A 27,222-nucleotide genomic window follows, 5' to 3' on the forward strand; every position below is an offset into this window, starting at 1 on the left:
GAGACCAAAATCTACTGATGCCTTTCCACCATTTCATGGATCATTTCATATTTAGGATTTATTTTACCCGCCTCCTCCAACAATATTGTGTTAACTCGATATGCAAAGACATTTCTGAAAATGTGCTCTGCCGTTCACTTGGAAACAATGTTAGAAAGCACATATGTGATTAGATTAGTTGGCACATTTAGAACTTCAGCATAATGACTGCTCCTCTGAAATTTCTTGGCGCATACTGAGAGACCCAACGTGCTGCAAATTATTACCCGATTCATCATTTATATAGAACATTATGCGTTCTTCATATTTAAATGGTTTAGTGTGTAGTATAGTATAACATGTGTGGTGTATATTTAGTACATCTCTCACCCTCACTAAATTGCAAAAGTGTTAAACCGTAATTGAAGCTATGCCTCTATATTTATAAAAGTTATTTACATGTACAGGATGGTACCAGCATGGCTATTCTTGTGAAGGTTTCATAGCATATGGAAGTATGAGCAAATCTGACAGGAGGGTGGAAGAAACATCTTGCTATCTCTCATCGCCTCTCTGTCTCATGTGAACATCTGGACTCGTCCGTCTTCATTTGAAGTTCCACGTTATCTGTCGAAACATGCCTTTCCATTAACACTGAGTGCTCCATATGTCAGATTTTGTGAGACCAATGTAAATATCAAGGCTGTTTTGAAAGTGTATTTTAAAAGCATTACTTAGTTTATCATCAGCCTTACGCTGCTTACAAATTATGGAATTATTTTGATAGTAATGAAATTAAGTATGAGGATTTACATTTACATTTATTAATTTAGCTGACGCTTTTATCCAAAGCGACTTACAATTGCTATATATGTCAGAGGTCGCACGCCTTTGGAGCAACTAGGGGTTAAGTGTCTTGCTCAGGGACACATTGGTGTCTCACAGTGGATTCGAACCCGGGTCTCTCACACCAAAGGCATGTGTCTTATCCACTGCGCCATCACCACCTTCTGGATGTATAAAAAGAGAAATATAAAATAAATAAAATAATAAAAAATGTCAGCAAAGCACAGGTATGCCACAAATTAGCATTTTACAGTACATCCTATTCACAAAATCAGCGTTGATTACCTGCACTGATTACAATGTTAATTTAGCATTTTGGCTAGAATTGTATTAAGAATAGATTTTTGTATACATTTTCTGTTGATCATATCATCATCATCACACTCAAAAAAACAACACTGGGGTAAAAACAACCCACTTTGGGTTGGTTTAAGCCAAGGGCTGGGTAAATAAAGGGCAGAACACATTTTGGCTTACCCATTTACTAATGGGTTGATTTAACCCAGCTAATGGGCTGATTCATTTTTACTATAGTAATAGTTTATTTATTACTTTTTACATGAAATGACGTTTAGAGATTAACTTAAATCCTCTAAACCTTTGTAAAATACTCCATAACCACTGGTTTGCATGATAACTTCCTTTATTTTCCTTATTTATGTTTATATCGTTTTTATGTAGGCTATACATATATTTAAAGTTGAAAGCTAAAGCTACTCTGAACCACCCTGGAGTTTCCCATACAACTACTGCTTTACTACCATGTTATGATACATCATTTAAGAAATGAACTAGTTAATCCGGACTGTTTCCTGAAATCATAGTCATTTTGTTGCACATCCACAGTTCAATCTACGTTGGTTCAACAATATTGAACTGTTGTTAATAGACCTTAATCAGGTCAGATGGCATGTAGACTTTTACAAGGGTGAAAATGTGACTGTGGGACAGACTTGCAGTCCTTACAATGGCATGCGCTGTATAATTAATTTTCAAAATTTAGAAAGTTTTTGTTTACTGAAAGTCTTTTGGACAGATGTTTCGTCAGCTGAACAATCGGTATGTTAAACTACAATGCAACCCACTGAACGCTGTAACGGAGGTTGTCTTGTCCCAAAATATAACAAAGGTTAAACACACACACAAAACAAAAATATCTGAAGTGGGAATCGAACCAGAGTCCTACCCGCAAGACCACGTTACGTTTTACGTTTATGCATTTAGCAGACGCTTTAAGCATCCAAAGCGACTTATATTGCATTCAAGTTACAGTTTTTACATTTTATCAGCTCTTGACCACGTCTGGTTGATGACGAGGGTTGCACTCAGTCTTTACTCGACTCAGACCGAAAGCATCAAAGGGAAAAAAAAAACAATCAGTTATTGTTGTTCAGGCGCCAGACAAGTATATTATACCTGCCACATTTTTATATTAATTTCATCCCGGATAGTAACGGACAAACAAACCATCCGCTACATACAAACAAGAGGAAGATGAAACAAATGCAAACTACAGGAAGAGTTCGTAACTTTCTTTGTTTTAATGAGGTAACGTTTTTATATTCTAGACAAGTTTTTTTAATCTCCAAGCACTACAGTTCCACTTAAAAAAGAAAAAGGAAAATAATCGAGCAAAACAAACCAAACCAAACCAAACCAAAACAACACTTTTCAAATATGCATAAATGAGTATGTGTGACTGTAATGAGTGGGAACACTGACCAAGCTGGCAGCACGGGTGGCTAAGAGTGACTCGGGAATATCTTGGCTCCTTTAAATGGAGTATGGTGCGAAACTCCAGCTCAATCCCAGAATTTACAAAGAGGCATTCACTGGCCAAGAGAAATGCCTATTAGCAACAGGCTAAACAGGTAGCACAACCTCCTCTCCATGATCCGCACACTCTGAAAACGAAAGATTCACCCGCAAGGACTGCCTCCAAAAAGGTACGTAACTAGTCAGACGAACTTCCCTCCAGTCTCTAAACCTCGCACTATATACACATTGACTCCTCCTCTTAATTAGTGCTGCTTCCAATCCAGATACATTTCATTTGGAAGGCGGTGATAGAAAAAATGAAAATAAACAAAGGTGCAGTATGGAAAATATCTGTAATGCCACAACGCACTGCACTTCTATCCATCAAAGAGGCTTTTTCATTCCTGTAAAACAAAAATAAATATGGCTCTACACTGACTAAGGTCTATGATGTCCCACAGATGGTGGAGTAAAAACTTTGGCTAATTAAGTGGTTTGAGGTTAATACAATGTCAAACTGTTGCTGTAAATAATGAACATGGCATATGAGGACTACTTTGCTTTTTTTGTTCTCTACTGGTTTTCTTTATTTCCAAGTTTTTGATTCAGTCGTGGGTTCCCTCTGTTGTCATTGCATGGGGTTTACAGAGTACTGGAGCACATAATCAGTTGTGCACTCTTCAAAAACAGCATATTCTTACTTAAAGACATACAATGAGATTCGTACAGTATATGCATTTTGAAATATGGGTATAGATCATACTGCATGTTTGCATGTCATACTAACAAGCATCGTGGTACTCTCGTGAACACGCGGCGGAGACGGACACGGAAGAGAACAAATGTGAATAAAGTTATGTTTGTTTTCTTTGTGCACAAAAGGTATTATTGTAGCTTCATAAAGTTACGGTTGAACCACTGATGTTATGTCACATGGACTATTTTATCGATGTCCTTGCTACCTTTCTGGGCCTTGAATGTGGTAGTTCCCTTACTCTCTATGGAGGGTCAGAAAGCTCTCAGATTTCATCAAAAATATCTTAATTTGTGTTCCAAAGATGAATGAAGGTCTTACGGGTTTAGAAAAACATGAGGGTGAGTAATTAATAACAGAATTTTCATTTTTTGGGTCAACTGTCCCTTTAACCCGTCCTTCCAAGTTACTTACTCAAGACTTTGGCAGCAAATGGATTGCTTTCAAGAGCAGCAGCAATATTGTTTGACTAGATATTCATTAACTATGGAATGACCAAGAGAAAAATGGTTACTGAATTCATTAAATGCAGTTGCATTAAGTGGGCACCTTAAACGTTTTCTCACCAATGAAGCCTCAGATCATGGATATTATTTTCTTTTCATCCAGCTCTACTGATTGACTCGGTCTAACCAGATCTCAGAGATTGACATGCAATGATGAATTCAATCTCTAAATACAATGAGGAAATTTCATGAGCAGATTTGTGCTGTAAACACATCTGATACAGACATTCTGAAGTAGTTTATAGCTATTACCTGGCTTTGAGTTAATTCAGCTTCTGAATAATTTCTTTTAAATAAATGGTTTGGAATGGACGCCATGAGTGATGTGACCTGTTATTCACTGATTACATGCAAAATCTCGCTGCATGCCACAAGTAGATGTTATGAAAGCCTAGCACATGTACAACGGCTAGTATTTGGACACTTAAAGAGATTTTTATTTTTATGTTTATGCACCCTCATGTTGATCCAAACCTGTATGATTTACTAGAATATAAAAGCAGACACACAGACAGATGGTTAGATTGGTACTGTAGATCGATTGATAGATCTGTGAGAATGGACTAATAAGAATTATGCAGGGACCAAATATGAAACAATTCAAAGCTATCATTACAAGCATTTAAGCATGTCTTTACATCAAATGGATTTTAAAATGAAAAGAGAGATAATCCAGTCTGAGTGATTAGTTTCATGTGATAAATAAACAGAGAACTAATCAAGAATGATGAAGTGAAGTTAATTAACATGTTATGCAAATGAGTTGTTAACCACACAACCAAACTGAAGTTCTTTCAGTTGGACCGTGTCACTCTGAGAAGTTTGGTAGTATTTTGGCGAGTTTGTGTCTGGCAGCGGGCTGATCTCACTGCGCCTACACACCACATGCTACCCCTCCCGTCACAAACTCACACCCGGCACAAATCAGCCCACTCTCAGTGCCAAAAACAGGAAACTCCTCGCTAGTTGCATGGATGGTGTTGGGAAGCTACATTGAAACAGTATCTAATAATTTAAAGTAATTCAACTACAGTCAAGCTACCCTTTAATGATGTATTTAGCTACAGGTGAATGTGATTTCACCAAGTCCAAAATGAATGTGATCAACATCCAATCAGAATCACTAAGCGACCAATCAGAATTGAGGGATAAGTTTACAGGAAATGTCAGTTTTAGTCTTACAACCAGAGACAGGTGTTTCCACACCCTTGATATTCAACTATCATTTCCCTCTGATTTTAGGGATACATTATGGGTAAGGTTAGGTTCAGGGGTAGGGATAGGGTTAGATCTATGCTTTTTGGACAATAATGTTGATCCAGGAACATGTTTTAGTAGTTTTGTACAGAAGTTCAAAAGTTTGGGGCTAGAAAGTTTTATTTTTGTCTTTTTTTGTTGAAAGCAATTCATTTTATTCAGCAAGGACATATTAAAGCAATCAAAATTGACTGGTAAGAAATGTATAATATTACAAAATTTTTACAGTACAAGTTAAGTCAGAGTCTCTTGAGTTGAGGACCAAGTTTTGACAAGGTAATGACAAGTAGGCGTGCAGGAAATACAAAATGTAGTTTTAGCAGAATTTATTAATAAGAACAGTATCTGACTGCATGTTTGTCAGGAGTGTGAATAGGTGTGTATATTGTGAAAGGGGAAAATATACAAAGTGAGAGACAAAGCACGGACAGCGTGATGGAAAGTGTGACGGGGAGGGGTGTTGTGGTTTTAAAGAGGTTATGGCTGCGGTTAATCAGGAGCGGCTGGTGTAATGTTTGCCCGCTGTGGGGGGTGAACTCCTCTGATTGCCCCTCTTTCATTAGGCTGTCAGAACACACCGGAGGACCACAAACACACGGCTCCACCTTGACCACAGAGGTCAAACGCTTGCACACATGCACATATACACACAGTCATTCAACTCCACACACACATGGGGTCCGACAGCTCCTCTCGGCCCGTCAATAGCTGTCGTCAGCTCAAGTTTATTTTGTCTCGAAACTCGTCAACCTTTTTGAGTCCGTTTGTCCTTCTCAGTTGTTCTCGCTGTATCTGTTGAGACAAATCGATCGCTCTTCTACCTCACGCTTGTCACTCATACAGGCCTTGAGTGACTTTTGTCTAATGCAACACAAACTGAACTACCTGAGTGAGAAAATAATGTCCATTAGATGGAGACTGAAGACACTCGTCCTCAGAGACGCAATGCTGTCAGGCTCAGAAGAAAATAACTTTTGTGCATTATACCGTTTCCTGTGTAATAGCTTCCTGTATACAGTTTTCTGTAATTTTGTATACCATTTAAAAGTTTGGGGTTGGTAAAATGTTTTTTTTTTTTAAATGTTTTTGAAAGTCTCATATACTCAACCAAGGTTGCATTTTTTTTATAAAAAATACAGTAAAAACAGTAATGTTGTGAAATATTAGACGCTGAAACATACAATATTAAATCTAGAACATAGATTATTTAAGTATTAGCAACTTTTTAAATTAAAAATACATTTAATAAAATAAAATAAAACCTTTTTATACATACAGTATACAGGGGTGGCCTCTCTCTCACTCTCAAGGATTCTTTGATGAATAAAAAGTTCAAACCTTTTATTTTATTTTTTTTTGCACACTCACTTTTGGTCAATTTAATGTGCCCTTGCCGAATACAATTATTTTTTTCTTTAAAAATCTGTACCTAAAACTTTTATAACAAATATATATTTAAAAACACTGTTATCGTTGCCTTGCAAGCACTGAAATCTATTTCAATGTCTTTCAATTTGTGTCAGTCCAAGAGTGTTCAGTACTGATTGTTTGTCGGATTTGAATCAGAAACTTGACTTGACACCAAGTACCTCAAACAAAACTTTCATAGGATCTGTTAAAGATATGACCTGAAGCTTTTGTAACGTTATTAATGTCAATCAATTTAATATACACTTGTTGAATAAAAGTTGTATTTTCTTTTAGCAAGTCTGTACCTATTTATTCTAACCTAAAAATCTTTGCCAAAATACATTATTGCTTTCAAAAGTATTAAGTTTTAATTATTTACTAGATTTATCATAGTGAGTTGAATAGCCAGGTAAGTTTTTACCTGGATGGTTTTGTCTGTATTTTACCCAAGGACAACTTTAAGGCACTACACAAATTCATGGCGTAGTGATTTAAATGGCATTTTTAATGGGGCATAACTAACTCCCTAGTGTGATTGGCCCACCCAAACATATGCAGATAAGCTTCTTGCTTGGCTTTGTTGTTTACCCTAGATTTCACTAATTGACCTATTGCACCATTTATCATGCAAGGATAATCAACGGGAAATTAAATCTGAAACAGGGAGGGGGCGAAATTGATATCTTTGCATAAACAATGCAGCATATCGTTTCTGTTTACTTGATTTAGAGGCCTTAGCAAAAAATCTCACAGATTTCCACCCAAAACAACATTACGTGCCGCTGTTTTATACGCCGCTCTCACCCTGGCCATTAAGATCATAAAGCGATCCACGGACAGTCAGGTGGCATTATGATTAGTTACTATAATCAGTGAATTGGCAGAGTGTTGGTTGTTTGGATCCGTGTTTGTTGGCAGGTTTGTAATGTAGTGTGTGCTCAGCCGGTGTGTCTCCGACGGCCTTCCAGAAACAGCTTGCTCAATAATTACTGGGTCATTATTGTTCACTTCATGGCTTTGTCTTCTGTGCGCTTGATTGCAACCTGTGCTACGCCTGTCCACACTGATCTTCCCTGCAGTCCAGCTGACCTGCTGTTTAGGAAATAACTGGCCCTGACAATGTAACTGATTTTTAATTGTGTTATTCTGGCAAGCATTTCACAATTCATGTACTTGCTTCTGACCTTCTGTACCTTACTGTAGCTGTGGTCCTAAGCTCACAGCTGCTTCGTTTGCAGAATATTTTGTCAACTATCTGTATTTTATTTATGTTTATACAGTATATTTATTATTATGTTTTATAAAAATGTCAGTCTTCACAAATAATTCAATAATAAAACATTCACAATTTATTTTATATAATAAAAAATAATTGATATCCGTTTGCTTGTTTACCAATTGAACCAAGAATTCTTGAGTTAAAGGATAGAAGAAAACAAAAAATATATAAACAATATAAATATAAATGTAGGATGCTAGCTATAAAAGTAGCTAATTAAAAAGTTTTGAGTTTATTTATTCATTCGTTCGTTCGTTTAAATTTTTTTAAAGAACTTAGCTTTATTTATTTATTTTTATTATTTATTTATTTATTTTATTGTTATTATTTTATTTTAGCATGACCGCATCAAAAGTGTATTATATTGTTTCCAAATTTCTATTGAATATCTTTTGAACGGGGTAAAAAAAAAAAAAAAAAAAGTATCATGTTGTGTTTCCACAACAATTTGGAAACACAAGCAGTATTTATTTATTTATTCATTAATTCGTTCATTTTTATTCGTTTGTTTGTTGTTATTTTAACATTAATAAGAAATGTTTCTTGAGCAGCAAATCAGCGTGTCAGAATGATTTCTGAATAATCACGAGTAACGGTGCTGAAAAAATCAGGGATAAAGTACATTTTAAAATAAATGAAAATAGAAAAAATAAAATAAAATTGTAATAAAAGTTTGCAATATTATGGTACTCTTTTAACTGTATTTTAAATCATATAAATACTTATAAATACTTAAATGTATTTATAACCTATTTGTTTAATTGTATCAGTTTAAGTGGAGAAGCATCCTTCAATGGAATAATGTGACAATAAAGAACATGACTGGCTTGGCAAAGCTTTTTTCCCCTCCTCAATATGATCAATTGATATTGTGACTTCAAACTCTCAAATACGGTAATACACAATATGCTTTCAGTCCCAGATGTGCTGCGAGATGATTTTACATGGAACACAAAGGGCCTCTTTCATTGCTTTCACCTGATGGAGGTTTGAAAGTCAGTTTGTAGAGATCTGAAGAGAAAAGCTGAATATGTCTTCCATCTAGCATTCCCGCTGTCTTCGCGTCAGCCGATGAGGACAAGATGCATTAGATGTGCCATTGAATCATGCACAATATTTGATCAGAAATTGCAGGCAGCAGATTTTACTTCTTGGCAGCGGTCTCTATGAGCCTGAATGATCCCTGAAGTAGCATGTGATCAAAGCTGTGCAGCAGAAGGACGTCGGTGGCGTCCGATAGAGGCATGAATGACACTGAATCCCTTGATCAGACTCCATTTCAGCCTCATCACCATGAGTGCTGCGTAATTCTCTGCTCTGAAACTCGTCTCCTGGTAATAATGCCAGATCCACTAGATTTCTATTCATGACAACATGTGCCGTTGGGTGTCTTTCTGCAGTTGTACCCAGGGCTATGTCTGAATTTCGATGATTTGTCCGGCCAATGCTAAAGTAGGGTTGTTTTTTATTGATGACTGTTATTGATGTCAAAGTGTAGGTGGTGCTCTGGGCTCACAATGAACTTCCATTTGATCATGGGAGAGATGTTTGCCTTTGAGAGAAATGAGGGTATTGACATATCCCACCCTAGTGTAAATAAACGTAAGAAATGAAGAATGTGAATTGAAATTGAGGATTTATCAAACCCGCGATTTAGTGTTCAGCTGCTCATGCAGGAATCATTTCTAAATACATTATGCTGCTTCTTCTGTAGTTATTTTGTAACCCTTTTCTACTGAAGGGATGTTTGTCACCTTCAGTCGAAAATCATTGTTTTTGGGTCCAAATAGATAATAAAAAAAAAAACAAAACTTGTGCTTGAAGTGCGACACTGATTTTTGAACATGTTCCTTATTGTAACATGTATTAAAAAAACATAACGTGAGCAAACCGTCTTCCTAAATTTATAACGAGAAGTGTTCATAAACCAGTTGTCCAAAAAAAAAAAAAAAAAAAAAAAAACAGAAGCTAGGAAACTTTAAGGTCTTTCTAAGGTTTTTCATCAAAATAAAAGGTATGTGTTAAAAATGCAGTCATGAATATTAGTATCGTAATTTTACAATTATTCTGTAAAGTTAAAATGAATGAACACTGTAAAAAAAATTCCGTAAAATTTACGGTAAAAAACTGGCAGCTGTGGTTATCAGAATTCTACCGTAAAAAATACGGTAGCAATGTTTTAGGTTTTACGGTTTTAACTTAAATTTACAGTTAAATACCGTAATTTATTTAACTGATATAATCTTAATATACCAACCTATTAAAGTACTGAAATCTGTTTTGTTCCTTTGAAATACACTGATAACCACCAAATGCAGGTGATGATGAGAATATCACATGATGAGTCAAAGCCCATCACAAGCAACTTTTAAACAATAGAATATATAGAAGGTGCACAGTGTCATTCACACAAGCACTAAACACCATCATGGTGAGACTCATTAAACTCAAATATGCTATAAACATTAATTTAACAACATTAGATGTAACATACAACCCTAATAAACATAACTGATAAGAACTAAGAAGAAACATAGTTATTTCAAAAGAAAAATGTCAAATTCAAACAGAATTTGAAATGGAACGCAGGGAATTCTGGGAACGTCAGTTTACGGTTTTTCCCTGTAAATTTTACAGGAACTTTCCGTTAACCATGTAACAGGTTTTTACCGTAGCATTTTCACAGTTTTTTACCGTTAAAATCACGATCATTTTTTACAGTGAATGAATGAATGTATTAAATACATTTTTTAAAGTACAGCAGTATTATTATAGCAATGTATTTCTGTATTGCTGTGTTTATTTATTATTATTTTTATTAGTATTATTATTAGTATTAAATATACAATATTTTATTTTAAAAAGTAGTAAATGTCTTTATTGGAATTCTTTTATAGTTATATTGAATGGGATCCATAAAAAAAAAAGTAGAGAGACATTTAATGAATGAAAAATTAATTTAATAGCAATAATAATAATTCTTATTATTATTATTAGTAGTAGTATTAGTATTAGTATTATTAACTCTGTATTAAAATCAACATATGCTTTGAAACACTGTTTTCAGTAATAAATATCAGTCTTTTCCCAAATGAATTGGAAAAGAAAATGAGAAAATCTGAATAATTACTGTATGTTCAAGCTGAAAAAAAAAACAAAAAAACATGTAAGGCCCTGTTTACTCTTGGTATTAAGATGCATTTTGGTCAATCTGATCACAAGTGGACAATGGAGACACATACCTGCTTACACCTGGTGTTTACATCCATCTCTTCTGTCCTTTTTTGACCACGTCTGACCAGATTACCCCCTGTGGTGCTGATTACGTCAAGAGGAGGGTAAATGGGCGGATCCCTCTGTCAGCATCAACTTACGAGCTGGAGGGATAAAGTTATCGCGCACTAATATTACGTCTGCTTGTACTTACTGCTGTTGTTGCTTTTTTGTGTTATCAGAAAAAAATACTTGTAATTCGGCCCGTCAAAGTTTAAATCCCGTCTGATAAGCACGTGTCCTTGTACAAATGATTACATTTGTATTAGGTCAGTAGGCGGTCTTTTGTGGCTGTCGAATGCGTTCTCGACTACCTCTGGAAGTGGTTGAAAGTCGACAAGCTCAGAATGTTTCACACCCTGTTTACACCTGTATTTAGCGTTGTCCACTTGTGATCCGATTGACCAAAATGCATCTAAACCAAGTGTAAACAGGGCCTAATAAAAATGCTTGTTTTTGAGTTAATAAATAAAACTTTTAGTTAGTGTATTACTTTATTAGGTAATAGTGTATTACTTTATTAGGTAATAGTGTATTACTTAGGTAATGCACACAGGAAGCCACTTAGGGGGCAAAACCTTCCTACATCTGTATCATAATATATATGGATGTACACATTCACTCTATGGCATTCACTTTATGTCACATTAGAGGGCAACAAGTCCCAGCTCTTATTAAGAGCTCATCTTAGAGTCATCAAGTCATGTAATGTCATAGATTTTATAGCATGTTAGATTTCTCAGTTGGCTTTCCTGGCCTCTAGCTCAGTTCGCTCTTTATAGCACACATCAATGTCGCCGTTGCCTTCTGTAATATCCTTTATGGTATTCCAGAGCGAGAATATGATCCATTTCTGATACCTCAGGATATTGAGGAAAAGCTGTTGGAAGATGTGCACAATGTTTTCATTTGTAAAGCGACGTGAGTGACAGAAATGCAGACAAAACCGGAGCTTGACACAGATAGAGGAGTTAGTCAAGCAAATGATTGGGGCTCATGTCACAGTCCCCTTGGATGATAACCGCCATCTCCTTCAGACGCCTTTCTTACCAGCCGCATATACAGTGCTAATTAATATGGCCACTGCAGCGTGTAATTGGTCCTTTCTTATGAAACCTTGCTTTTAGTGAGGTTACTCTGGCTCACCTCGAGGTGGAAGGTGCTGGAGGTGTTCTTCTATGAAGTGCTCTTGTCACCTGCACCACATCTCACCTTACATACTTGTATAAGACTAAAAGTATGGTTTATGCCAACTTTGCCAGTGCTACTTACATACTTACACGTGTGTAGTACTTACCCTCATTATAATTGAGTAATACTGTTAGTAGCTGTTCCATTCCAAAAAATAAATAAATAAAAAAGGCCAATTAATTAAATTAAGTAATTCATTCATTCATTCATTCTAGAAGAGTATTTTCTACTATTCTCTTTTGTTTTGGTTTTTATTTGTAACTTTTTGCCCCATTTCAGTTGTTCAAAAAAATGCCATTAAAAATGACCCCCCCCCCCCCCCCCCCCAAAAAAAAAGGGGGAATATGAAATCTTAAGTATGGAAGTAAGAGGATAGCCCCTTTATTAGCTGTTTTTTTTTTATTCATAGTGTGTTGACAGATTCAATGTTGTCTGTTTTGTTAGTACCAGTTATTAAAGGGGTCATATGACGTTGCTAAAAATAACATTATTTTGTGTATTTGGTGCAATACAATGCGTTTATGTGGTTTAAGGTTCAAAAAACACATTATTTTCCACATACTGTACATTATTGTTGCTCTGTCTTTCTGAAACGCGTCGATTTTTACAAAGCTCATCATTCTGAAAAGGGAGGTGTGCTCTGATTGGCCAGCTGTCCAGTGCCTTGTGATTGGCCGAATACCTCAAGCGTGTGCCGGAAATGTACGCCCCTCACCCCTCACATGTTGTGTCCTGGCGCGATGAGACGAAAACAATAAAACTCATTATAAACTAGGCATTTGTTGCATCCAGTGGGGACATAATTACTGATTATAATGACCATACTGTCTTTTTACGCATTACGTTGCATCGCGCCGTGTAAACATTACCATGTCTGCATTTGTGATCGGAGAAATGACAAACAACAAGATCTGCTCTACACAGCTTAAAACTCGCGTTTGAATAGTCAGTGGCAAATTCTTTAAATATGAAAACATATTTACAGGCTGCGAGTCAGAAACGCCAGACTGTCCTTGCAAAGTTGGAATTGCTCCACTTTATAGAAACAGCCTTTGTGCAAGCCAGCATTGTATGCTACTCTCCCAGGTTCAGGAAATAGTCCTCCGTAAAATGCGCTGCACACACTCTAATATTTGGGTTGAACTTTTCTGGAACAGTGTTTAAATACAACTTAACCACTGATTTATAGTTGTGTCCTCTTTTGGAAGCCCACTTTCACAACGAAACAAACAGCGTCTCCAGGACATGGCACCAGCAGCAGCAACAATACTATAGCGAGAATAAACATTACGCCATCTTTCTTTGTGTATACATTTGGGCGGTGTTATACAATTCTTAACTTTTATGAAGAATATCTCTTTGGGTTTGACACTTTAGTCTTTGCAACTTTAGGGATCTCATCTATGCACGAACAGCTTGTAAGACTCCAAAGAGAAAGGAAAACTTGAAATCGCATCATATGGCCACTTTAAGAACAAAGCTGGAACGGTAGGTAACGTCTCGGTTACGTATGTAACCCTCGTTCCCTGATGGAGGGAACGGAGACGTTATGTCATGACGACATTAGTGAATCCCCTAATGTCGTCACGACATAACTCGTAGTGACCGACAGATAGGGAACTTAGATAATTATAGACCTATAGCCTTAGCTAGTATCCTGTCTAAAGTGCTGAAAAAAATCTTGCTTGATAGGTTAAATGTCTTTATTAATTCTACAGACAACCAGTTTGGATTTAAAGCTAAACATGGTACTGATCTTTGCTTCTATGCATTAAAGGAAATAGTAAATAAGTATAGAGATAAAAACTCATGAGTTTCATTGATGCATCTAAAGCTTTTGATCGGGTTAACCATGCAAAGTTATTTTTTTTAAATGAGACAAAGAGGGGTGCCAGAATACACTGTGAGAATTCTGGCTTATTGGTATGCCCACCAGATGATGCAAGTAGCCCCTTTGGGGTTAGTAATGGCGTGAGACAATGAGGGACTTTGTCCCCAATTCTGTTTAATCTTTACATGGATGATCTATCTGAATCTTTGAATGTCTGTAAAACTGGGTGTATGTTTGGAAATATTTTAGTGAATCATATTATGTATGCAGATGATCTTGTGGTGTTTAGTCCTAGTAGTGCTGGGCTTCAACAGCTTTTAACTATGTGTTCTGATTATGGTCTTGAACACCATATTACTGCACAACACTTTGTACTGCTCATTTGTGGTGTAACTACAGAGCATCTAGTTTACAGAATCTGCAAGTAGCTTATAATGATGCAATGAGAATCTTACTAAAGAGACACAGATCGCATAGTGCAAATTAAATGTTTGTTAGTGCAAGAGTAATCCCTATTAAAGCACTGTTATGCAATCTTATGTATAGATTTATCTGCTGGCTTAATGCTTCTAAAAATGAGATTATTGTGGGTCTATCAAATATAGGGGTTGGTACTACACGGTATCAGTCAAAGCTGTGGAGACACTGGTATTGCTGTATTAACTCTTTATGTGTGTGATAGATGCTATGGGTTATATATGCTGTCTATTGTCTTTTTTTTAAATCTGGATCTTGAGTCTGTAATAAAGTTTGATTGGATGAATTAATAAATTCACAGATGCCTAATTCTAGTCTTAACCAGGCACCTTTCATATTCTACCTTCAATTGAGATTCATCAATATTACATATCATGTACGAAATATCGCATACAAAAAAAAGAAAAGAAAAATGAGTGGTCTAAATTTGCCTTTGCAGTAACACATCAGTAACTTGAATAGCTATGTAGTATTTGGGTATGGATGAACAAAAAAGCGAGGCACTTGTCCGGACATGGTGCAAACCGTTGGAACTGCACACATGCTCAGAGTAAGAGGAAGAGCCAGAGAAATCAAAATCAATCTGTGCATATTTTTTGGATCCAGAAGGCCTGGCCTTTCCGCCCCTCTCCCGAGAGACATTGCCAATTCACTTTTGAGATACTTTACTTTCTCTTGCTGCTTTAATTTAATCTGTTGCAAATTTATTCACCTATCCTTCATGAAAGTGATGGAGGACGTTTTAGATGGATTACAGTTATTAGGCTCCTTCCTGCACTTTTGTCAAAAACGAATGTTTTATGATAATACTTTTGCCATTTGAAAATGTTATGTCACTAATACACTACTTAATTATGCACTGTTGTATACTAGATGCTACTAACAAAGCAATCTATGTGAATGATATTCTTCAGGAAGAAAGCCTTTTTGGCTTGAGCTACATTAAACTTGGTCTAAATCGAGTAATCGGATATAAAGACCCATACATCTTGTTTGATGGTGTATCTTAAGTATGATTTAGTAATAATTAATTCAAATATTCAACTGGATTATGCAAAAAAATGCCATCTTTGAAATTCACCAGACCAGGGTTTCCCAAATTGGTGATTGTGACTTTGCAAGTTGATGAAAGACTAATAATTAAAGCGATCACTCAAGAATGAAAATTCTGTCATCGTCTATTGTCAGTCAAAACCTGTAAGACTTTTGTTCATATTCGAAACACAACTGAAGATCATTTAAACAAGCACTTTTGAACTCACATTTACTATATTTGATGAGCTCTATGTGTTGATCAATGCTTATATATGAACGAAAGCCTAAAATAAATTGATTTACCATATAAAGCGATAACTTGAAACCGGAATGGATTTTCAAAGGCGGGACAGAAATCTTTAAGGTTTCAGTAAATATGTATTCATTTGTGTTTCGAATATGTGTTTGAAACTACACAAGGGTGAGTAATTGATGACAGAATTCAAATTTTTGGTTGAACTAGCACTCTAATACAGTATTTCTATTTTTCAAATTACTCTTCGTTATTCAAAAAAGCCCCATCTGTGATATTCCCACATACTGAGATTTGTAAATCCCTGGGAGTTTGTGAGTTGATGAAATATATCATAACATGTAAAATTAATGTAAATAATTTTAACCTCAGACCATCCAAGATGATGTTTTATTTATTTAATTTATTTAATCTGTTGATCAGTTTGTTCCTGCATCGGAACATATTTTTATTCATTCAGCATTGTGGCACTTGCTCACCAAATGGATACAGTGAATGGGTGCCGTCAGAATGAAAGTCCAAAGAGCTGATAAAAAAAAACATTACAGTAATCCACATGACTCCAGCCCATCAATTAACATCTTGTGAAGTAAAAAGCTGTGTGTTTGTAAGAAACAAATCCATCATTAAAGCATTTTAACTTTAAACTGTCACTTCTGGCCAAAACACATAGTCCATAACAACGCTTCCTCCAGTGAAAAAGTCCATTCCCTGTTGTCTTCTCACAACGAAATCCACCAAATAGTTTTGGACTATTTTCACTTGTAAACAGTGTTTGATCTGTGCATTTGTCTCTCCTGATTCAGACAAGAACAATTTTTCACTGGAGAAATTAATTTTATTGATAGAGGACTTCTATTTTAGCTGGAATCAACATTTTGAAGTTAAAACGCTTTAATAATGGATTTGTTTCTTACAAACATGTCGATTTTTGCTTCACAAGATGTTAACTGATGGACTGGAGTGGTGTGGATTACTTGTGGATTATTGTGATGTTTTTATCAGCTGTTTGGGCTCTCATTTTGACGGCACCCATTCACTGCAGAGGATCCACTGGTGAGCAAGTGATGTAATGCTAAATTTCTCCAAATCGGTTCTGATGCAAGAACAAACTCATCTACATTAAGGATGGCCTGAGGAAATTTTCATTTTTCTTTCTTTAACCAGCATCACAGAACCGTGAATATGTAGTTAAATTAAAAGTTTAACTCCAAAACCTCAAGAAATACTTTCATTAATTACTTTAGGTCAAAGGGGTGCGCCTAACAAAAAGGTTTGACTAATTCTGAGAAGTATCTGGGAAATTGAACAAGAACAAAAAACGTATTTGATATTCTCGTTCCTTTGAAGTTGTTTCGCGCAAGCTCACCCTTTGAAAATTGCCACAAAGTCCACTGCGAGACCATCGGGACAGACGGCGGCAAAGAATAGACCACACGGCTGGATGCGGGACCTGCGGGGTGACGTAGACGAGGTGGGTTATCTCACCCGTCTAGAGAACGAACATAAAGCATCCAGACGGCAGCGGGAGGCAGTCGCCGAGGCGCCGGTGCACGGGGAGACGTAATGCTTCCGTAGTGCCAAATAAATTCCGGGAGTGTTAAGCCTCCACTGTGTGTGTATTCCTCTGATAAGCTGATCATAAATGGAGGGATTTATGATAGCGTATTAGGCAGCTGCATTTGTTCATTCAGCTATTATTTAGGATACGAAGGGAATGGTGGGCATAGGAAATCAGGTTTTTTGTATGTAAAACAACAGCAGCAGGAGGTAACGTTTAACAACACGGGGAATAGAAACGCAACGGTTTATTTGAAGCTCTCTGCATTTATGGTTAAAATGCTTGAAAGCTAGAGAAGCGAGAGAGAAAGGGGAAGATCTCAAATGATACAGATTTCCGTTTAAGATTTGTTAACAGCCAGACAAATGGTATAATGTAAATCAAAGTGTAATCTGCCACCTTATTACCACCTCAGGCTCACAGGAAGTGTGCAGACTCTTTCATTATTGATTTATTGAGCGCTACGGGGTATGGTACGACTGGGCCGCTTTAGGTTTTTGTTGTTTTGTGGCATTGATGGTACAGATTAGTGTTGGCCTGCCTGAATGTGAGAGGGGAATTGTGGGTTCACGGAGAGGAAGGGGAAGGTGCATTCTCTGCTGAATGCTAAAGTACCTGTTAATTTAAATGGTCTGAGCGTATCCAAATTCTCTCCATCTGAAGATGGCACACTGACAACAGTTGCCTTTTTCAAAGCCTAATAGTTCACAAACATTGTCTAATATACTGGGGCTAAAGAAGGTTTGTGCTTTGGTAACAGTTTTGATTTTAGAACATCAAAATCATTTTACACAATGCTATGACAAATATGTATAAATATGATTAATACATGAAATATGAATATAAATTGCAGCTTTCTGTAATTTAATTTCTAAAGGCAGTAGCTGATTCTTTTATATATTACACTATCATTTGGAAGTTATCTGTCAGAATTATTATTGTTTCTACAACAATAATAGGCAGATAATAATAAGAAATGTTTATTGAGCAGCAAATTGCAAATCAGCATATTAGAATGATTTCTGAAGGATCATGTGACACTGATGCTGAAAAATTTATTATTTCACAGTATTAATGTTTTTATTGTATGTTTGATCAAATAAAGGCCACTTTGGTGAGTAGAGTCAGATTTCAAAAACATTAAAACATCAACTTTTGATCAGTGATTATTATATTTATTTTAATGTGTTTCGTTTTTTGATTATAAAAGTACAGTGAAAGGGATTTTAGCATACAATTTCACTTTAGCTACGTCTATATTTTTTGTAAATCAGCTAGAAGATTTAATATGTTTTGTCAAATTTTGTTTTATTTTTTTATTTAGCATTAGACAAAAGAGCCAGATGTGATGAAAGGAGAACTTTCGTAAAACACTTTATGGCAGATGTGACAGTGTGCGTAATTGTTATTGCTTCCTGTCTAACACTGTTAAAGTGAAAGATATTCTTTTTTTCTTTGACGAAATGACAACTCATCCTTTCACACCTGACAAATGAATAGCTTACTTTAGATGTCCATGTAGATTTTCTCGCCTTTGATGAGATCTCATTAAGAGAGTGTCCTGAAGCATTAACATTTTTAAGAATGTCACATTAAAGTCCTTTTTTTTTAATTACACTAACAGTTACATGCAGAAATCCATCAGCGACACCATAGATAATGCTAAAATCATTTTTCCACAAAAGCGGACACTTACACCAAGAGAACCAGACAGGAACACTGATGTATTAATGTAAATAAGTCAGATAGTCACAAAACTGTAAATAATGCTGAATTTCTTGTTTTCCTCTTCAGGAGGAATGATTGAATTTCTCAGTAATAGGCCTTTGTTATTGTTCAGATAGTACAGTTTTGTAACCTGATATGTCTTCTTCAGCACTCTCGCCAGCTCTGACAAACGCACAATGCCAGAATTGATCCGCGTTTGCTCGGGTGGGAACCATAATGAAGGGCCGTGAGTGTCAACGCAAACACATCGACAGTGTCACTCTCACACTGCGTTCTATCCAGTCAGGATGCAAAAAGCTGGATGGGTGATTTTTATTTCTACACTGAAAGTGACGATGCAAAACCACAGCCAATCTGAGTTCTTTTGTTTGAGCGCTCCCTTGCTTTCACAACACACTGAAAATGCAGAACATAAAAACATACATGCAAACAAAATTTTCTGGTTTTGAGTTGTGGAATAGCCAAATAGGGTTTTAGTCTATAGACAGTTTTTGGCTGTGTCCTTTGTTGTTTACAAGGCCAAAAAAAATGAATAAAGCAAGTGTTGTTAACTAAAGCAATTAAAAAAAAAAAAAGTAATTTGAAATAAAGCTAAAATGTAAACAAATATAAAGATAAACAGATGTATGAGTGCGATAAAATATCATATATGGTGTTAAAAAATAAATGACAGTGGATGGGAAGAGTTCCGATTCTCTGTTTTTATTTGAGCTCCATAAGATGAAGCATGTTACATTGGAACATTCTCTTGCTGTTTACTGCTGCTGTCAGGTACTATTTATGTACTTTATTTTTTATTTTTTGCAGAAGGACCGCATTTAACAAACTTGCTTCAAACAAGTAACATATCAATGCATACATTTTTGGTTTTAATATTGTTTATTGTGTGGTAACCATTTTATAAAAGCAACAGGGTACTCAAGGCATACTGTATTGTGAATAAGTCAAGGGTGAAGGGGTTGCAGTCATGACTTCACAACACAGCATGGCCTCTCATACCTTTTTGCTTATATATTTTGTATTTTTATATATCATGTATCCAGTATACATGTTTTTTTTTTCATACACAAGAGAGGTGGTGTTAACAAAAGTATAGACTAGCTATAAAATCACATCTTGGTAAAGTTACGGTACGTGTGGTTGTAGATAAATGAAGAGCGCTCGACGAAGGACTGAAGAAACAAGAATCTTTTTAATAGGCTTCAACTCACTATTACCATTACACAACATACATTATCTCAGACAAAGACTAAGGGAGAACTCAGGACTTTTAAAGGGACCAACCAAACGAGGAAACTAGATAACTAACTCAAGACAGGTGAAACGCATGAATGATAATTAACTAATGACAGGAAACTAGAACAGGAAATGCCAAATAAGGGCAAAAGGGAAACTAAACAGAAACCAAACTGTGACAGGTAAGATGTAAGTCAACATTCAAACCACTTTAAAGAGTTGTTGTGTTGTGTGTGCTTCTTTAGTTTTATACGAGTAAGTTGAAATCCATTGTTTACATTTAAAAGTGTAACCAGGGGCCTGTTTCATAAAACAAGTTTACCATGTAAGCCAGGCTTATTTCAGTTAGCCTGACTTATTGTCAGTTGATTTGGTTTAAAATAAGTCAGGCTAACTGAAATAAGCCTGGCTTACATGGTAAGCTTGTTTTATGAAATGGGCCCCTGGCATTTTCTCTTACACAATCCTGACATCACCAAGATCATGAATCTTGGGATAGTTTGACCAATGAAGCATCCATTGTTGTATCCTTCGTGAGCGGGGAAACAAAGGACATATTTCGAGGCCACATTTGAAGGAGCCTTTGAAATGGGACCGTCTTTTCCAAGCTACTGTGATGCATTTAGCTAAAATGTGTTGTATCTCCACAAAATAGGTTCATCATGAATAGAATTTGGCCTACATAAATGCAATTGGTAGGCAGACTCGTTCACTCATTCACTCGTTGTGAATCAAAATCACCTAATAATATATGTAGTTTTTTTAATCAGATGTTCAGATGCTTTTAAAATATCTGGCTCAAAAGAACAATTAATTTAGCTGCATTTCTCATGAAGTGGATGTCAGGTTTTTGATGAATAACGCCTTTAATTTTGTTCTGTTTGTCACATGCGTCACATGGTTTATAACAGTGGTTTCCAACCGGTCACGGAGGCACCCCAACACTGCACATTTTGCATGTCTCCTTTCTCTGACACACCAATTTCAGGTCTGTACTAATGCGCTGATGACCTGAATCAGGTGTGTTTGATTAACACTAGAACCACCACGGGGTAAATTTTACCCGTGGCTGTTTTTCAAATGTAAATAACAGATTTTCAGCAAAACATTCAAGTCTCCCAGTCATTGACTTTTACTAAAATAATGTAATTTACAATCTAATGTTGTTAAAAACTATTTAGATAAAACCAGATAAAAAAAACGGAGCATTTATACCTATAAGCGCCACGCGTCATTTCCTTGCCGCTTATGTTTTAACATTGTACATTTCTAGGCAACGCCTTTCACCCACTAATTTAGCGGTTATCAGTTTCATAAATAAAGTCAAAATGACTAAAAAATGGCGATTTATGGAAGGTAGGTATTAGAAACACTAAATGCCATGAGTGATGGAGCGTTTGATGTTAAGTTATGCGTCCTGGGTCGACTTAGCATCTGGCGGCTCTTCTGACAGTGATCAAGACATATTTACACGTTTTAGCCTAACGTTACTCATAATCGGTCAAACTTTGGTTTTATTATTTAATTTTTGTCTTGCCATATCGTTTATTGTTCAATTCTGTGTTGCTATTTATTCTAGTCTGGCCGTTTCCTGAAGAAAAAAACAACAACAAATCCGATCTATGATGTAATGAATTATTTTATTTTTTTTGATTACCCAAAGTTTATTGGTGTTGTTCTCTTATTAAAATGATAAATGATATAACTAAACAAATTAATATTTGGGCCTAGTTGAAGCTGTGTGCTTGAATTTGTCATAGCATCATCATATGCAAAGTGCTGAATTATTATTGCTCATTATTGTCTATTGGCTATTTTAGTAATTTAAATAACAGGTTATCCTAATATATTGATTGACATTGTATTATAATATTACACCACCCAAATATATACTGCCTTCTAATTTTAGTTGTCAGTGCAGACTTTTTTTTTAACTTACTGACCATAATGGATTAGTGTAGGCTGCAGCATTAAAAAGTCTTGAACATAAAACAACAGGGTAAAAATATAGTTGACGACTAGACATAATTATTTAATGACTCTAGACACTTCTTTTTGAAGACAGTGGCATAATACAGTGAAATAATATGTTCTTTAGCCATATCAAAACAGTTGCTACAGTATGTGTGTGGGTAAAATGTACCCACTGGCGCAAGGTATACAGCGACCTTCTAGTGTTAAGGAGACATGCAAAACATGCAGTGTTGTGGTGCCTCCAGGACCAGTGTTGGGAACCACTGCTTTATAAGTCTTAGAATACACTACATGCCTTTTAAATTCTGAACAAATTTCAAACAATAGGTATCATACACTCACCTAAAGGATTATTAGGAACACCTGTTCAATTTCTCATTAATGCAATTATCTAATCAACCAATCACATGGCAGTTGCTTCAATGCATTTAGGGGTGTGGTCCTGGTCAAGACAATCTCCTGAACTCCAAACTGAATGTCAGAATGGGAAAGAAAGGTGATTTAAGCAATTTTGAGCGTGGCATGGTTGTTGGTGCCAGACGGGCCGGTCTGAGTATTTCACAATCTGCTCAGTTACTGGGCTTTTCACGCACAACCATTTCTAGGGTTTACAAAGAATGGTGTGAAAAGGGAAAAACATCCAGTATGCGGCAGTCCTGTGGGCGAAAATGCCTTGTTGATGCTAGAGGCCAGAGGAGAATGGGCCGACTGATTCAAGCTGATAGAAGAGCAACTTTGACTGAAATAACCACTCGTTACAACCGAGGTATGCAGCAAAGCATTTGTGAAGCCACAACACGCACAACCTTGAGGCGGATGGGCTACAACAGCAGAAGACCCCACCGGGTACCACTCAGCTCCACTACAAATAGGAAAAAGAGGCTACAATTTGCACGAGCTCACCAAAATTGGACGGTTGAAGACTGGAAAAATGTTGCCTGGTCTGATGAGTCTCGATTTCTGTTGAGACATTCAGATGGTAGAGTCAGAATTTGGCGTAAACAGAATGAGAACATGGATCCATCATGCCTTGTTACCACTGTGCAGGCTGCTGGTGGTGGTGTAATGGTGTGGGGGATGTTTTCTTGGCACACTTTAGGCCCCTTAGTGCCAATTGGGCATCGTTTAAATGCCACGGCCTACCTAAGCATTGTTTCTGACCATGTCCATCCCTTTATGACCACCATGTACCCATCCTCGGATGGCTACTTCCAGCAGGATAATGCACCATGTCACAAAGCTCGAATCATTTCAAATTGGTTTCTTGAACATGACAATGAGTTCACTGTACTAAAATGGCCCCCACAGTCACCAGATCTCAACCCAATAGAGCATCTTTGGGATGTGGTGGAACGGGAGCTTTGTGCCCTGGATGTGCATCCCACAAATCTCCATCAACTGCAAGATGCTATCCTATCAATATGGGCCAATATTTCTAAAGAATGCTTTCAGCACCTTGTTGAATCAATGCCACGTAGAATTAAGGCAGTTCTGAAGGCGAAAGGGGGTCAAACACAGTATTAGTATGGTGTTCCTAATAATCCTTTAGGTGAGTGTATGCTTACCAACTTTGTAAATGGTTGCAGGGGAAAAACTGGGCATCATTCACTAAACGACTTAGGATTCATTCCCCATTTATTGTATCTGCATGTTAGCGAGTGACTGGTACCTTCTTCGAAATGTCTTATTTTATGTTCTACAAATTAAAAAAAAAAAAAAACAGGTTTGAAACAACATGAGGATGAGTAAATTATGACACAATTTGTTCTTTTTCTCTCCTGCCATCTGCTTAAAGGGATAGTTCACCCAAACCCGTCAATCTTCATTTATCTTCGGAACACAATTTAAGATGTTTTTGATGAAATTTGAGAGCTTTCTGAACCTGCATAGACAGCAATGCAACTACCACGGTCAAGGCCCAGAAAGCTAGTAAGGACATCATTAAAATAGTCCATGTGCCATCATTTGTTCAACCTTAATTTTATGAAGCTACAAGAATACTTTTTGTGCACAAAGAAAACTAAAATAACAACTTTATTGAACAATTTATTCTCTTCCACTGATGTCACATGGACTATTTTAACAATGTACTTACTACCTTTCTGGGCCTTGCACATATAGTAGCTGCATTGCTGTTTATGCAGGGTCAGAAAGCTCTTGGATTTCATCAAAAATATCTTGTATATTTGTGTTCAGAAGATAAACGAAGGTCTTGGAATGACATGAGGTTGAGTAATGACAGAATTAAATTTTTTTGGTGAACTATCCCTTTAAGACACAGTGGTCCCTTATAGTTTTTGGGAGTGCATTGAAGGTTTTACTGTCGCTGAGATGCTCTCGTAAACCCTGGGGTTCATAAAACTCTTTATGAATCTTTCATCGCTTAATATTTGATAATGAGAGCCGTGTGGCTTTGACCTGTGTAATTGCTGGCCGAATATTCAAGTGTTCCGAATCTGAATTGCAATCAGCAGTGCCAATGGTGCTGACAGCTCTGATTAGGAGTGTTTTATGGTGGCGGAGGCGCACAGGCACAGATGGCCACTAGGTCGAGGATGAGTCCCCCCGTGGGGAATGGGCACAGGGCAGAGGGCCGGTCGTTAGGATGGTCAACAGCTGTTGGCGTCTTGGCACGCTGTCAGGTCAGGGCAACCTTTTGACCCTGGCCGTGCAGGGAGCATGCAAATGAGAGTGGCGGCTTCTCGCCATCTTCTACATTCGGGTTTCTGTTTTCCTCCCCTTCCTTCTGTTTTGAGATGAGGTCAGCATGGCATAATCACTTACACGTGAGCGATACGCACCCCAACAGTGAGCAGCACAGGTCACGGAACACAGATGTTGACATCCCTCTCTCTCTTTTCTCATCGCCACCACCTGATTACCCCTTCAGTGAAAGATATTGTGTGGGAATCAAGGAGTTCATTTCTGGGGCCTGGTAGGCCATTAATTCATATCTGCGCTCTAATGAGTGAATTTTAGTAATGGAGCAGCTCAGCGTATTATGATGCGACGGCCGGCACACAACGCAATTATGTCATCATGCATTAGTCCTGTGTTCAGCCAATCAATGCCCATGAGCTTGGCCATTTTGGGCTCCCAATAAACAAATAGTCTAGCGCCTGCCACTTCCAATGAACTAAATTAATTCTGAAGCCGGGCTGCCCATGTGTGTGCATAGAGAATGTGTATGTCCATATGCCACTGTATTTTTCAGACCAGGTGTTTTGTTTAGTATCTTTGGACAAGTGAGGTGGGATAATTGGTGTCTTATTCCTTTTTTTTTTTTTTTTTAAATAGTGAAACTTTCAACTAAAGAGAAAAATGGCTTAACAAAATAGCACTGCTTCATTTAGAGCAAAGGTGCCCAATCCTGTTCCTGGAATCAAGCATACTTGTCTATTATCAAGTGCTCCTGAAGATATAAAACCTACTGTTGTATGTAACTATGTAAAAAAAAAAAAAAAGAAAAGTGTGTTGGGGTCAAATCGATTAAAGTAATTTTTGGCTAATTGCAGTAAAATCAATGTGAGTTCATTGGTTTCCATACACCCCCCCCCCCCCCCAAAAAAACATAAAAATTTATGTAAAAAAAAAAGACTTTGTTGTAGTTTGTCAGAGACTAAAAAATATGTGATAATTTTAATAATTCCCATTAATTTTTGTTCTCTTATTTCTGTTGTGTTAAAGGGTTAGTTCACCCAAATGTGAAAATTAGCCCATGTTTTACTCGCCCTCAATGCATCCTTGGTGTATATGACTTTCTTCTTTCAGACGAATCCAATCTGAATTTTTCTTTGCTCTTCCAAGCTTTATAATGACATGGGCGGGTGTTTTTGATCAACAGTCCAAAAGTAGTCAAACAAAGTGCATGCTTCCATAATAAAATCCCTGCATTTTTGTAAAATAAATATCCATATTTCAACACTTTTTTTTTCTTTTTTTTCGTATTATGTAGGACGTCGAGGTTGCATGATTAGTGACAAGTGCGGAGAGAGAACAAAATAAAACGCCGGTCACGAGATAAATATACAAATCAAGGATTTGTAAAGAAAAATGTCAGAGGATTTCAATATAAGCCAAGAGGAGACTGGTTTTCCTTTGATAAAGTAAGAAAACTTTGCTGATTTTGCTCCTGTAAACAAACGTTGGTTTTCGCGAGACTCACAGGCGCATCCGCTGCACCTATGTCTGGCGGCATCTGCCGGAACGGCAGTCTCTTGTGAACACGCGTACGGCAGTTAGTGGAGGTTACACAAAACTGTTTATATGGTTTTAATTATGGATATATTGCAAAAGCATATTGATTCGCTACAGGAGACCTTTATTCACCCCCTCAGAGCTGTGTGAGGCACGTTTTGATTTGAGCCAAAAGTATCTCTGGAAAAAACGCTGTATGAGCGTGCACGAGCGCCCCATTTACGAATGATTGGAATTCATTCACATACGCATGTTTAACTATCAAATCGGACGTTTACAAAGCATTTGTGAATCCGGAGGACAGTTTTCGAGAAGGTCCATTTTACGAGCAAATTACTCAGAATTTGCTCCTATATTTACGACCGTTTCATGAATGAGGCCCACTGTGTCCACTTGGAAAAGTTCCCCATACATAATTACATTATTATAGCCTACATGCGTATTCAACTCGTAAATATTACAACAAATTAACAACAAAATATTTTTAGTGTATAAATTTTGTAAAATAATTCAGATGAAAGTAATTTGGAGTTTTACACAGAAACATTTTCTTAAGAAACATCAGACATAAAACATCTGCAATGTTCCTGTTCAATTTCCTTTAAAAAAAAAAAAAAAAAAAAAGTTTATTTTTCAAATAGAAAAAACTTTCACAGACAGACAGAAGCAAAACACAT

The 27,222-nt window shown here is 36.7% G+C and overlaps 1 protein-coding gene across 2 annotated transcripts in view; it reads left to right on the forward strand.

The window, feature by feature from the left end:
• Positions 1 to 27,222, forward strand: part of fhit (fragile histidine triad diadenosine triphosphatase) — a 328,845-nt gene that overhangs the window by 152,925 nt on the left and 148,698 nt on the right. The gene's annotated exons all lie outside the window — the stretch shown is intronic.

This window comes from Barbus barbus, assembly GCF_936440315.1.
Source record: "Barbus barbus genome assembly, chromosome: 35".
In the NCBI taxonomy this organism is placed as follows: Eukaryota; Metazoa; Chordata; class Actinopteri; order Cypriniformes; family Cyprinidae; genus Barbus; species Barbus barbus.